Consider the following 12,181-nt stretch of genomic DNA (forward strand, 5'->3'; position numbering starts at 1 on the left):
CCTCCTCCCTCCTCCGCCACCGCATCCCACCCTCTCCTCCTACCTCTTCTGCTTCCTTCCTCCTCCCCGGATCTGCATCCCATATGAGGAGTAAAAATGGTGGCGGTAGAGCACGGGGTTGGTGATAGCGGTTGGACGAGGTAGTCCACAGGCGAGGAACGGCCACAAAGCATCCATCCGGCCACCCCACCGGAGCCTCGGCGGCTGCAATGGCGCTGCCATTCTCTCTCTCTCATGCCATTGTTTCCCTCCCTCATCCATCGACACAGCCCGGTCCACCTCACCGAGAGCTCTCAGTGGTAGGGGAATGGCAGCGACGGTGGCTGCTAGACAGTAGAGGCTCGCCGAGGTGGTCCATTCCAAGGAAGAGGGAGACGATGTCGGTGACAAGGTGAGCTTCCCCTCCCCCCTCTCTATGTCTTTTGTACAATATGTATTCTGCTTTAGTATTTATCATATCACGTAGTTTACTTTGAAAATAGATGGACTCTCTAATATTGATATCGAGAGAAATTTTGTTTTTTAGTTTTTCTTAGATGTACTTTGATCTGATGTGAATCTTGTGGTCACGATCAACGTGTTTATCTTGGCTAATTTATGAGTTGCCCGAATCTGATGTTGTCCGCACAACTAGGAGAGGGTGGAGATGAAATGGGGCCAAATGTTCCTGCGGCAACAATAGCAGATCTGAATTTGTGTTGCTAGGGTGCAGACTGGCCTGGTTTCGAGGAAAAACATGAAGATTCAATTGCCATTTTCTCTTGCCAATTCCATTTTCAGCAACTTTCAGAGATGCCTCTTCATTTGTTAGAAAAAAACATGGAGATTCAAGTGCATCTTTTCCTGCCAATTCCATTTTCATAAACTTTCAAAGATCTTCATTTGTTAGAAAATACTTTTTTTGAATTATGAGCTTGGTCTTTCAACATGGCATACAAAATGTACCTTTGAATATAATATTATGTTGCTACTTGCAAAGTTTTTTGTGTGCTAAATTGTTGTTCAAATTTCCAAGAACATGTTAATTTTATGTGGCTGCAGAGGGGTATATCAAGTTATGAGCAGGGTGCATCAATGGCTCACAGCGGAGGAAGCGGCGGTGACTGCTATTGCTGCAGCAAGGCGCTAGCTAGCTAGGTGTAGCTGACACAATAAGGTTGCCTCCCTGGTTCCCCCTGATCTGCGCGGTTGGACCTTCATAGCGTTGTTCAACCACATCCACATGTACGTCTTCTCTCTCTCTCTCTCTCTCTCTCTCTCTCTCTCTCTCTCTCTCTCTCTTTCTCTCTCTGTGATTTGGGAGGAATGATATGGTTGTGGCTCGCAGGGTGGTATGTGCGAGCGATGACGCTGGTGGCCTGTGGCCAGATATGGAGGCTTAGCTAATGCAGCGGCATGGCAACTTAGGTAAGAAAAGCACATGTTCTTGTTTTGTTCAGTGTGCTTTTTACGCCATACTCCGCCAATATATAAAGAATTTATATCTGATTCATAGACATCCTTGACACCTAAGTGTGCGTGTGAGTCCCCTACAAAATCTCTTTCTCTCTCTCTCTCTCTCGCTCTCTCTAATTATCTCGTTTTGCCTTTGAGATTGCAGATGCGAGCACTAGCTGTTTGTATAAATGCACAAGGAGGAGTGCTCAGGGGAGGACGATAGTTGTTTGTATAAATGCACAAGGAGGAGTGCTTAGGGGAGGACGATAGCTTTCAGGTGTGGTTTCTTAGCAGTACGAGATGCCAAATGTTAGTTAAGCTTATGATTTGTTCCTCTTGTTCTTCACATAGGTGTACATGGAGGAGGTGAAGGCGACTACAGAGGAGCTTGCCGTAGCTGCTCACCTGCTCCGGGAATCCTCTTGACAGAAGCACGATGCCATGTCCTAGAGTTTGTTCACGTACTTCTATCTGCCTATAATATATGCTGACAATTATATGTGACTTATTAATTAGCTAAAACTTGAGAGGTTAAGGACAAGTGTTTTCAAATGAAGGAATATAGCGTACGTACAGCTAATTACATACACATATGCATCATTCCATAATAATTGGAAGTTTGGATATTAGGTATTTGTTAAAGACCAGGGATCCTAATTGGCCATTCCCATACCACAGTTTTCACTGTATGTATCTCATGAACATTATCATTATGCTCTGTACCAGAATTGTCACTGTATCTCATCATTGTTTGGAGTATACCTTTGCAGCTCCATAGTTATTAGAATGGTTTTACTTCCACATAATAGCCTTGTTCAAATAAAATCACAAGACCTTCGTAAGCTTGCTTAGTTACTATGGAGAAGGGCCTTCTTCCAAGGAGCTGTAGATTTTGAATATGCTGCTGGTTGGACACTTTTTCCACTATATGTACAGAATAGGGGTAGGGAAGAGCGCAACTTAGGTTTTGGGGCAGGCCTCACTAGCAATTATGGCATCCTCTTATTTGGTTGCAGGTTACTTGCCTTGTTCTTTCAACCCATCTCAAGAATTATAGTGCAGTTTTTGTGGAGAGCCCATGTTGGTTTGCTTGATTTATGTTCAAAATGGACAATACAATGCTCTTTGAGTCAAGTTTGTATATATTCCGAGTACTCCTTTATTATTTATCAACTGAGGCATGATTGTTGTTGCACTTCTTGCTAAAAATAAACCTGGTGTTATTTTCTTTGAGAAAAGAAATAGACGGCTCAGATGTGTGCTTCTTAGCATCACATCAAATTGAATAATCGAATAGGGTTATATATCATCATATCTGCATACATAATATCTTCTGTAATTATATACCGGTGTAGGCTCTTGTTGTTAGATGATGAACTTATGTTATGTTATGCCAAGTAGTTAAATTTATGTGCACCTTCTCATGTGTTTACTTGTTTCTGCTTTTATAGTATGGCTTGGTCCTGTTGTGAAAAAAGATCCTGATATGTTTGACTATTCTGTTTTTTCTTTATCCAATGACCTATTAATGTGCTTTGAGCATATGACAATTGTTTCCTCACTATCTTAGATTAGTTGTAATCCTTCTTTTATGTTTCTGCAATTTCAGTTCCTGCCTTTTGAAATTTCCTTTGCATTCTGTATCTGCACATCCCCTCTTGTGGTCTGTTGTAATGGTCTACTGAACAGCCGTATCATGCTATGATTGCATCGTTGCATGACAATGTACCATATGCTCATGCATTTCTCTTCTTACCGATGTTGTCCTGATGAGTTGGTTGGCTTACATGTGCGCCCTCCATCCTAAAATAAGCGTCTCAACTCTGTTACAAAGTTGTACTAGAGTTGACACTTATTGTGGGATGAAGGGAGTAGTCTCCTGTGAAGGTCTACATGTTTTAGGTAGCATTGCTTTCTGGAATACGTAATTGGAACCTGGTAACATTCACTGGTTACAGTCAGCAAGACAGGAAGAACATACTTGTGTATGAGTTCATGCACAACGAAAGGACCAACTTAGCTGATGGTAAATTTTCTCTGTGGAATCAACAACACGCTCCTGTATATACACATACGATTCTTTCGCAGCAAAACTTTGTCCATGCAGTTGTATTTTAGATCTTTAGAACTACAGGGTAGTTTCTATATTTGCTAATTCAGGTTGTGTTAGGCTGCAGCTCCCCGTCCAGCTACCGTGTACCCCATATCCTTTGAAGAGGATAAATCTGAATGAAAACTTGGAATTACCTAATAGGTCCATACATGAACTATTGATGATGTGAATAGAAACACCTGTAGTAGCGCTGACCTTTGGCAACCTTCACGTCGTGCCTCCAAGGCAGGCCATGAGTGATGGTTGCCGTGATGTTGGCCTTGCAAAAAAATAGGGCTTTGCTGACTGGTGACTGGCTATAGTTTGTGTTTGTTGTTTACATGTCAGTTTTTAACAATTTGACCTATCTTTTAAAGACATTATAGTTCACAAAAAGGAAACTTTTTATAGAAAATATATGGGTTTATATTAGACCATTCTAGACCATATCTCTTTAATACATAGTTTATTATATTCTGTTTTTAAATATGAGAGTGCCCATCTTACTTAGTGGCATTGCTATGCTTCACAATATACAATATTTTGCATGCCTGTATAATTCATAAGTGGTTTTTCGTATTCAGGTGTTATTAATATGGTGAGTGATTGAAGGGGAGGCGTGAGGACAAAGCAGTCCAAAGGGCGGATGGAGCATGTAACTTGTTGATGTTAGTTTCCATTTCCGGAAAGAACAAATTTTCTATGATTTGAGTGTATGCTGATGTGTCAAAGTCAATCATTTGGATTCCCAACTAGACTATTATGTGAGTTCAATATTTTGGTGTGCATTGATAAAATGTTTTGCCTGTGTTCACAAGTTGAATTTTGAAACAGATATGCATAAGGGAGTTTGCCATTTAAGAAGGTTCTTGTTTGCTGCTGTGATTAAAAGTAGAAAATTTATACACCTATAACATGACAGTTTCTCAAGCTAAAGTCTTATGTAACATGTAATATCCAAACTCTGTTTGTGCTAATAATTGTTCCCATTGTAAAAGGCCATGTTGCACAAGGTAGGTGTTTTGGGTTTTAATTAAGACAGGTGACACCAATTATGGGTTTGATCTCCAAATATGTTTGAACATTAGGACAAGGAAGATATCACATCGCATCTTCGCGGTAAAGTTGTATGTCATATACCTTGCGCCATTTGGCTCTATGTTACCTGAATAAGATAACAGAATATGCATGCTACCCTAATGTTGCTAAAACCTACTTCTACTAGCACAGTCAAATATTTTCAAAACTCAATCTCATGTTTGGTTTTCTTCCCTTTTCTCTTCTAATGATGTAATTTCTTTTACTAAGATAACACCATGTATCCCTTTTCTATTGAATGAATTTACTGTATATATTTCTTATTTAGTTTAGTTCATCATTAGGAGATGGTGAAATATTTTTGTCCTTCACAGGTTAAATGAGCATTGCGTAGTCCTTCACAGGTTAAATGAGCATTGTGTAAAAGTATTTCTAAGTTCTCTTTCTTCGAGTGCTTCAAGTAAATGAAATTGTCTATTTCTAATTTAATACATTTTAATAATAATCATAATGAGAGAGGGGTATGATTCTCTCTCTCTCTCTCTCTAGAAATGTGTTTGAATCGCACAAAAAGATTCGTAGTTCTTATTCTTACTTGAAACACGTGAGGCTCTGCAAATTAAACCATGTTTTTTTCAAGGCGCATATGGATTTAGCAGACCAGAACTAAACTGACTGTATATACATGGCCTGTCCTTAGTAAAGGAAAATATTTTCATCACGAACATGGCTTTAGTTGAAGGTTCTTGCAGCATGAAACTATTTTCATCGACAACATGTCTTCAGCAGGTCTCTGCGCCATTTGGCGCAATGGGTCAACTAGTATATATATATAGACACACACACACTTATAAGGACATGCTTGCATAATCAAATTAAACATCCACTTACATAGGTGGCTACTACAACCATGGCATTTGCACACACCAAAGTAAACTATCACATGCATAATTACATAGGTGGCTACTACAAATAAAGTAAAGTATATATTACATGCATGATTAACTAGCATAAACGATCATCTGATCATCATCTACTTCTTGTGACGCTTGCTCTACTTGTGGCTCGATTCGGGCTCGTCGATTTGGGTAACGAGGCACTTCCTCATGTCAACGATCCACCTGTGCATCTCGTAGCATGTGTACACACTCTTTGCCACGAACCTGAGGTGAGGTTCATCCAGGCCCTGTGCCAGGATATGGGCTTGTTCTCTGGTAATCCTGCTTCATCTTTTCGTAGTAGGGGTCGATGATGGCCGAGGCGAGTTTGATCAGGGAGTCCTTCGTGCTTCCCCAGACCCTGTAGTGGTCACAGATTTCGACAAGGTTCTTGCAGGCCAAGCCCGTAACGCTGAGCACATTTACATCGTCATTGGTTTCCACCGTGGCGAACTTGTAGTCGGTGTTGTTGACAAACTTGCTGAAACAGTCGCAAGGCTCTGTGGCCATGCAGTAGTGGTAGATGAGGACATGATGGCGCACGCACAACTGGGCGACGACAACCTTCTGATCTATGCCGGAACGACCGGCGGTGTACTGGTGGTCGATGCCGACCACCTTGTACTTGTCTCTAGCAAGCAACTGCTCAACGCTGTTGATGTAGTCGTCCACCACAGCCGGGTCGATTGTGTACACCACCGAGAGATCTGTCTCCCTCACATGGGTATCCACTCTATGCTTGCCGAACTCCATTGGAGCGCCACTGGACATCCCCTCTTTATGTGTCGTCGTGGGTGTGCTTGTTGTGTTGTGGGGCGTGATCGAAAGGTTGAAGAGACTAAGGTTATAATGGCCGTGAGAATTAAAGGGGAAGCCGGACGGCCAGGAATATCGGCAGGCCCTGATGGAGTTCTAATTTGCAGCGCGTAACTCCATCGTGCCGCACGTAACTGCATCGCGTGGCAATGCGCGGTGTGCAACCGCATGCATATGGGGCCCCCGCCGTGATCATGCACACGCCCAACCGCTGGCAGAGTGTGCGCAGAGGGACACGAGCAGAGCGCTCAGCTGTCGCCTCAATGGCGAGCAACCATATATATATATGCATATAGCAGTTAAACGCGCAAGGAAAAGTTGTCCACAAGCCGAGCGCGCTGACAGACGCAAGCAGAGCGCACCAATGGACGCGACAGAGCGCGCCGCGGCACCTAACGGCGAGCACATCGCGCTGCAGCGCCTAATGGTGAGTAGAGCTTGCCGAGGGATGCGAGCAAAGGATGGCACAGTGATATGTGGAAAATAAGATGAACTGTGCGAGCGATGTCGGAGACATCAAGCACGAATCAGATTAGAGTTGCGTGTGCGATACGTGGCACACAGTTGATCCATCCGAGCTGTTTGTGATGGAATAAGCCGTGTGTGTTGCGGGCAAACGCTTGCTGGTATATAACCTTAAATTTAACCAAAAAAATGTTAATGCATGTTACAAAAATTGTATAGCTGGAAACTATGTTCAAACACGACTCCAATGATATAATCTTTGGCGACATGCATCCGTATTTTATTAGTTATATCCTACTTATAAACCAGGACGAGGGTATAGTAGGTAATTAAATCACAAACGTTTTTTTATTAACTGTATGTGTACGTGTCCTCTCGTCCTCCTCTGGCACGTCTTGTCACCCCGCTGCTGCAGACGCCTTACAGCGCAAGCTTGCACAACGCGCGGGGGCATTCTTTTGGCCAAACGGTGGAGCCAATGAATCGTCGGTGAGCCCGTTCCTGTGCAACCTTGCAGGTTCCCGCGCAAGCTACCCACCCGACTTGGTGAAATCCCCCAAAATCCCAATGCTTACTGGCCTGCTATAAAAACCCTCATGACCAGCGAGTCCTGCGTCGCTGAACGTGCAGCAGCGGCAGGCGCCGTATTGCATTTGTCCAGCTCGTCGGTAGGCTCCTCCTCCTCCTCTACCTCTTCTTACTGAGCGGGTGAGCGCGCTCGGCAGAGGAGAGGCTGCCGGAAGTAGCACAAAGCCCCTCCGTGGTAGTAGTAGTTAGGGGCTATTTTGTTCAGTTCATCTAACTATAGATGTGTGGTCGAACTATACAACATACTTAAAATTAGCTAGTATATATACATACACACACACACACACATATATAGTTGAACTAGCTATTTCAGTACGTGGTTGGCAACAATTGGGGAGAAGTTTGGTCGGTTCAGCCGTCGAGTTGAACTGTTTGTATAAATTAAGAACGTATGCTTAATCTATGAATGAAATCTATGCTTAATTACTGAATTTTAGTTGCAAAAATTAGATAGAGCTAATGATTTCTAGCTGCATATTTTGACAAATCGCAGTGTTACAAGGATTGACAAATGGCAACGTTACTAGATCAACAAATGTAAATCTTTCCAGTTTGACAAATGGCAACATACCCAATATGACAGATGCAAATCTTACTAAATTGTTTGTACGTGGTTGCACACGGGTCATCCAAAACAAACGTTTGTGTTGAAGGGATGCACAAATCCTGCACTGCTCTCACTTTGCATACGATTGTTCTATCTAAAACGTTTGCGATCAAGAGCTGCAGAAATCCTGCTCGGCACATTTTCTCTTGGCTTCCTAGGGAAGCTATCGGTTTGCATACGGGTGTTCTAACTAAAACATTTGGGATGAGTGTTTTATATTTAAAAAGCAAATTAAACTGCGGCTTGGGCGCCATTAATGGAGAGGATGCGAGCAAGGTGGGCGACCATGGAAGTCAAAGGGCTCGCTTCCCAATGAGCATGCACAGCGTATAGCTCGCATGCTTCCTGGTGAGACTGCACACCCGACGACAGCTTGCATGCCTCTCGGTCAGCCTATGCACCGGACGGCGCTCGCACACCTCCCGTTCAGCCAAGGTCGAGTAGCTGTCCGCACGGAACCTCCTACAACCATTAAAACCAAGACATGTGGCATCACGTGAATGGTTAACATAGCATGCACGGTTTGAATTATACAAATGTTTGAGATATTAAAGTGGTAGCTATTTTTTTCAAAATGCCTTTGTTGGATGTCATTATTCGAGTGCGCCTTCTGTCGAAATGGACACGAAAAATACCACAGCATGTCGGGTCCCATTCCATGATAGCATGCCAAGTTTCATGAATTTCAGACGACTTTTGGATTTACTAGAATTGAAAAACCAGGCATCTCAATGTTTTGCCGGCAATCAACGGTGCCCTGGTGTTTGAAATTCATTCCCATTTCTTGCATGGGACCTAAGCATGCACCCAAGGACAGATATTTGATTTTTCAACCAATTTATATGCACTGGAGCATGTGCATGTAGTTCAAATTTGAATTATGCACATAAATGCATTGAAAACTCACTTAATGCATAAAAATGTCCAAACCAACCCCGAAAAATCACAAAAATTCACACAACACTCCTTTTGCTCTATGTTGACATGAGAAACAATTTGAAAGCAATATGAGGCAATGGATATCGTTTCGTCCCCAAAGGTGGGACGTTCCCTACTGAAAACCATCATGCTTGGTGTGAGAAGCTCCGGTTTGTGAGAAGCATATACCCAAACCTGCCCCAAATGGGACAAATTTTTTACCACGACATGTTGATGCCGCTCCATGACAGCATGCCAAGTTTCATGAATTTCAGACGAGTTTTGGATTTACTAGAATTTAAAAACTAGACATCTCAATGTTTTGCCGACAATCAACGGTGCCCTGGTGTTTGAAATTCATTCCCATTTCTTGCATGGGACTGAAGCATGCACCCAGGGACACATATTTGATTTTTCAACCAATTTATATGCACTGGAGCATGTGCATGTAGTTCAAATTTGAATTATGCACATAAAAGCATTGAAAACTCAGTTAATGCATAAAAATGTACAAACGAACCCTGAAAAATCACAAAAATTCACTCAACACTCCTGTTGTTCTATGTTGACACGAGAAAAAAAATTGAAAGAAATAAGAGGCAATGGATATCGTTTCGTCCCCAAAGGTGGGACGTTCCCTACCGAAAACCATAATGCTTGTTGTGAGAAGCTCCGGTTTGTGAGAAGCATATTCCCAAACCTGTCCCAAATGGGACAAAATTTTAACCATGGCATGTTGATGCCGCTCCATGATAGCATGCCAAGTTTCATGAATTTCAGACGAGTTTTTGATTTACTAGAATTTAAAAACCATGCATCTCAATGTTTTGCCGGCAATCAACGGTGCCCTGGTGTTTGAAATTCATTCCCATTTCTTGCATGGGACCTAAGCATGCACCCAAGGACACAAATTTGATTTTTCAACCAATTTATATACACTGGAGAATGTGCATGTAGTTCAAATTTGAATTATGTACATAAAATGCTTGGAAAACCCAGTTAATGTATAAAAATGTCCAAACGAACCCCGAAAAATTTCAAAATTGAACACAACATTCTTGTTGTTCCATGTTGACACTCAAAATTTTTTGAAAGCAATTAGAGGCAACGGATATCGTTTCGTCCCCAAAGGTGGCACGTTCCCTATCGAAACCATCATGCTTGTTGTGAGAAGCTCTGGTTTGTGAGAAGCTTATACCCAAACCTGCCCCAAATGGGACAAATTTTTTACCATGACATGTTGATGCCGCTCCGTGATAGCATGCCAAGTTTCATGAATTTTAGACGAGTTTCGGATTTACTAGAATTTAAAAACCAGGTATCTCAATGTTTGCGGCCGAGTAACGGTGGCAGGGTGTGTGACATTCATTCTCATTTCTTGCATGGGACCTAAGCATGCAACCAATGACACATATTTGATTTTTCAACCAATTTATATGCACTGGAGCATGTGCATGTAGTTAAAATTTGAATTATGCGCATAAAATGCCTGGAAAACCTAGTTAATGTATAAAAATGTCCAAACGAACCCCAAAAAATTCCAAAATTGAACACAACACTCCTGTTGTTCCATGTTGACACTCTAAATTCTTTGAAAGCAATAAGAGGCAATGGATATCGTTTCGTCCCCAAAGGTGGCACATTCCCTACCGAAACCATCACACTTGTTGTGAGAAGCTCTGGTTTGTCAGAAGCTTATACCCAAACCTACCCCAAATGGACAACTTTTTTACCATGGCATGTTGATGCCGCTCCATGATAGCATGCCAAGTTTCATGAATGTCAAAAGAGTTTTGGATTTACTAGAATTTAAAAACCAGGTATCTCAATGTTTGCGGCCGAGTGACTGTGGCGGGTTGTGTGACATTCATTCCCATTTCTTGCATGTGACCCAAGCATCCAACCAAGGACACATATTTGATTTTATAACCCGTTTATATGCACTGGAGCATGTGCATGTAGTTGAAATTAGAATTATGCACCTGAAATGCCTACAAAACCAAGTTAATATATAAAAACGTCCAAATGAACCCTGAATAATTCCAATTTTTTGACGACACACCTATAGTTGCATGTTCACTTCAGATAAAAGTTCTAACAGTTCAAGCACCATCCTTTGTAGCTGTGACCCCATTACGTAATTCAAATCAAGACGATAAATCAAGTAGATCGCACACAGTTTATTATCACCAACCGTGTGAGATGCAGCACAAAATATCTTGGAGCACCGTCAGTGTATAGTATGCCTATGGCTTACGAGACAAGGTGCATCGGCTACAGTCCACAGCCGGCGTGTCAAGCACACTAGCTCACTCCCCAAATATCATTTCACCGTTCATTCGTCGCCGGTGAAATATGGGGACGTGGACCCACGTCGTTAGGGCAACTTCGGTGGCCCACTCCAGTGAGAGCGCGTCCGCATCCGCCAGGCGCGTGCTAACAAGCTTTGTGAGGGCGACCGCAGTCTGCGTCCGGGCAGCCAAGGCAGCCCAAATGGCCGCAGTTGCTTCTCAGGCGGCAGCAACACCATCTGCCTCAGGGATAGCAACTGCGAGAGCGGCACAACAGTTGTCCATTCCGCAACGGTGGCCTTAGCCCTGACGGAGGCCGCCCACTACCATGTCGAGGCCGTCCACGCCCAGCTCATGGCGGTCACCGCACAAATCGAACGAAGCTTCTCCGACAATGGTCGGCAACCCACAGCCGAAGAGCTGGCAATCGCCGAGAGAGTTCGAGCAGGCGTCCGTTCCCGCACGGCATACCTTGCCACGACGGAGCCCGCCAGAGCCCAGATCACGGTCTCCCACGCCCAGATCGTGGCGGCCTATTCCAAAGATATGGCATACGCGGATGGCGAGATGCTTGTCGAGTATCGTCCAATTGATGCCATGGAGCCCCTTCCCCAAGAGACCGTCGGGCGCGAGCTGGACATGGAGGCGGCGGTGGAGATCGATGAGCACCAGCCGTAGTAGTACTCTTTGTTTTGTTTCATTAAGAGCGCCGGTCTTTAATTTGTTAGAGTAATGTTTAGGTCAGCTAGCTCTGTTTAATTGCTGAACTTGCTCGATTAAGAAGTTAGTCTCCTTTGTGTACCCAAATTATGCAATGACATGGATGACCACTATAACAAGGGAAATTCGAACCAAAATTTTTGACATTTACACTCAACACACATGGGTTAAGCTATCTGAATTGTTTGTGATGTTCACGGATCATACACAGTTCTGAATAAGGGACCGTGTCTGATGACACTTTGCGCGCCAGTTTTTTCGCTGAAGCGAT

At 43.2% G+C, this 12,181-nt stretch overlaps 1 long non-coding RNA gene across 2 annotated transcripts; it reads left to right on the top strand.

The window, feature by feature from the left end:
- The first annotated feature begins 32 nt into the window (after window positions 1–32).
- LOC119319385 lies at window positions 33–3,118 on the top strand. Of its 2 annotated transcripts, none has more exons than XR_005154451.1 (5): window positions 33–391; window positions 635–1,224; window positions 1,328–1,407; window positions 1,601–1,714; window positions 1,789–3,118. It is a non-coding gene; the product is annotated as an uncharacterized LOC119319385 (long non-coding RNA). The 2 variants fall into 2 exon arrangements; XR_005154452.1 differs by having other exon boundaries at window positions 1,042–1,224.
- The last annotated feature ends 9,063 nt before the right edge of the window (window positions 3,119–12,181 follow it).

Source organism: Triticum dicoccoides, chromosome 6A (assembly GCF_002162155.2).
Source record: "Triticum dicoccoides isolate Atlit2015 ecotype Zavitan chromosome 6A, WEW_v2.0, whole genome shotgun sequence".
Classification (NCBI taxonomy): Eukaryota; Viridiplantae; Streptophyta; class Magnoliopsida; order Poales; family Poaceae; genus Triticum; species Triticum dicoccoides.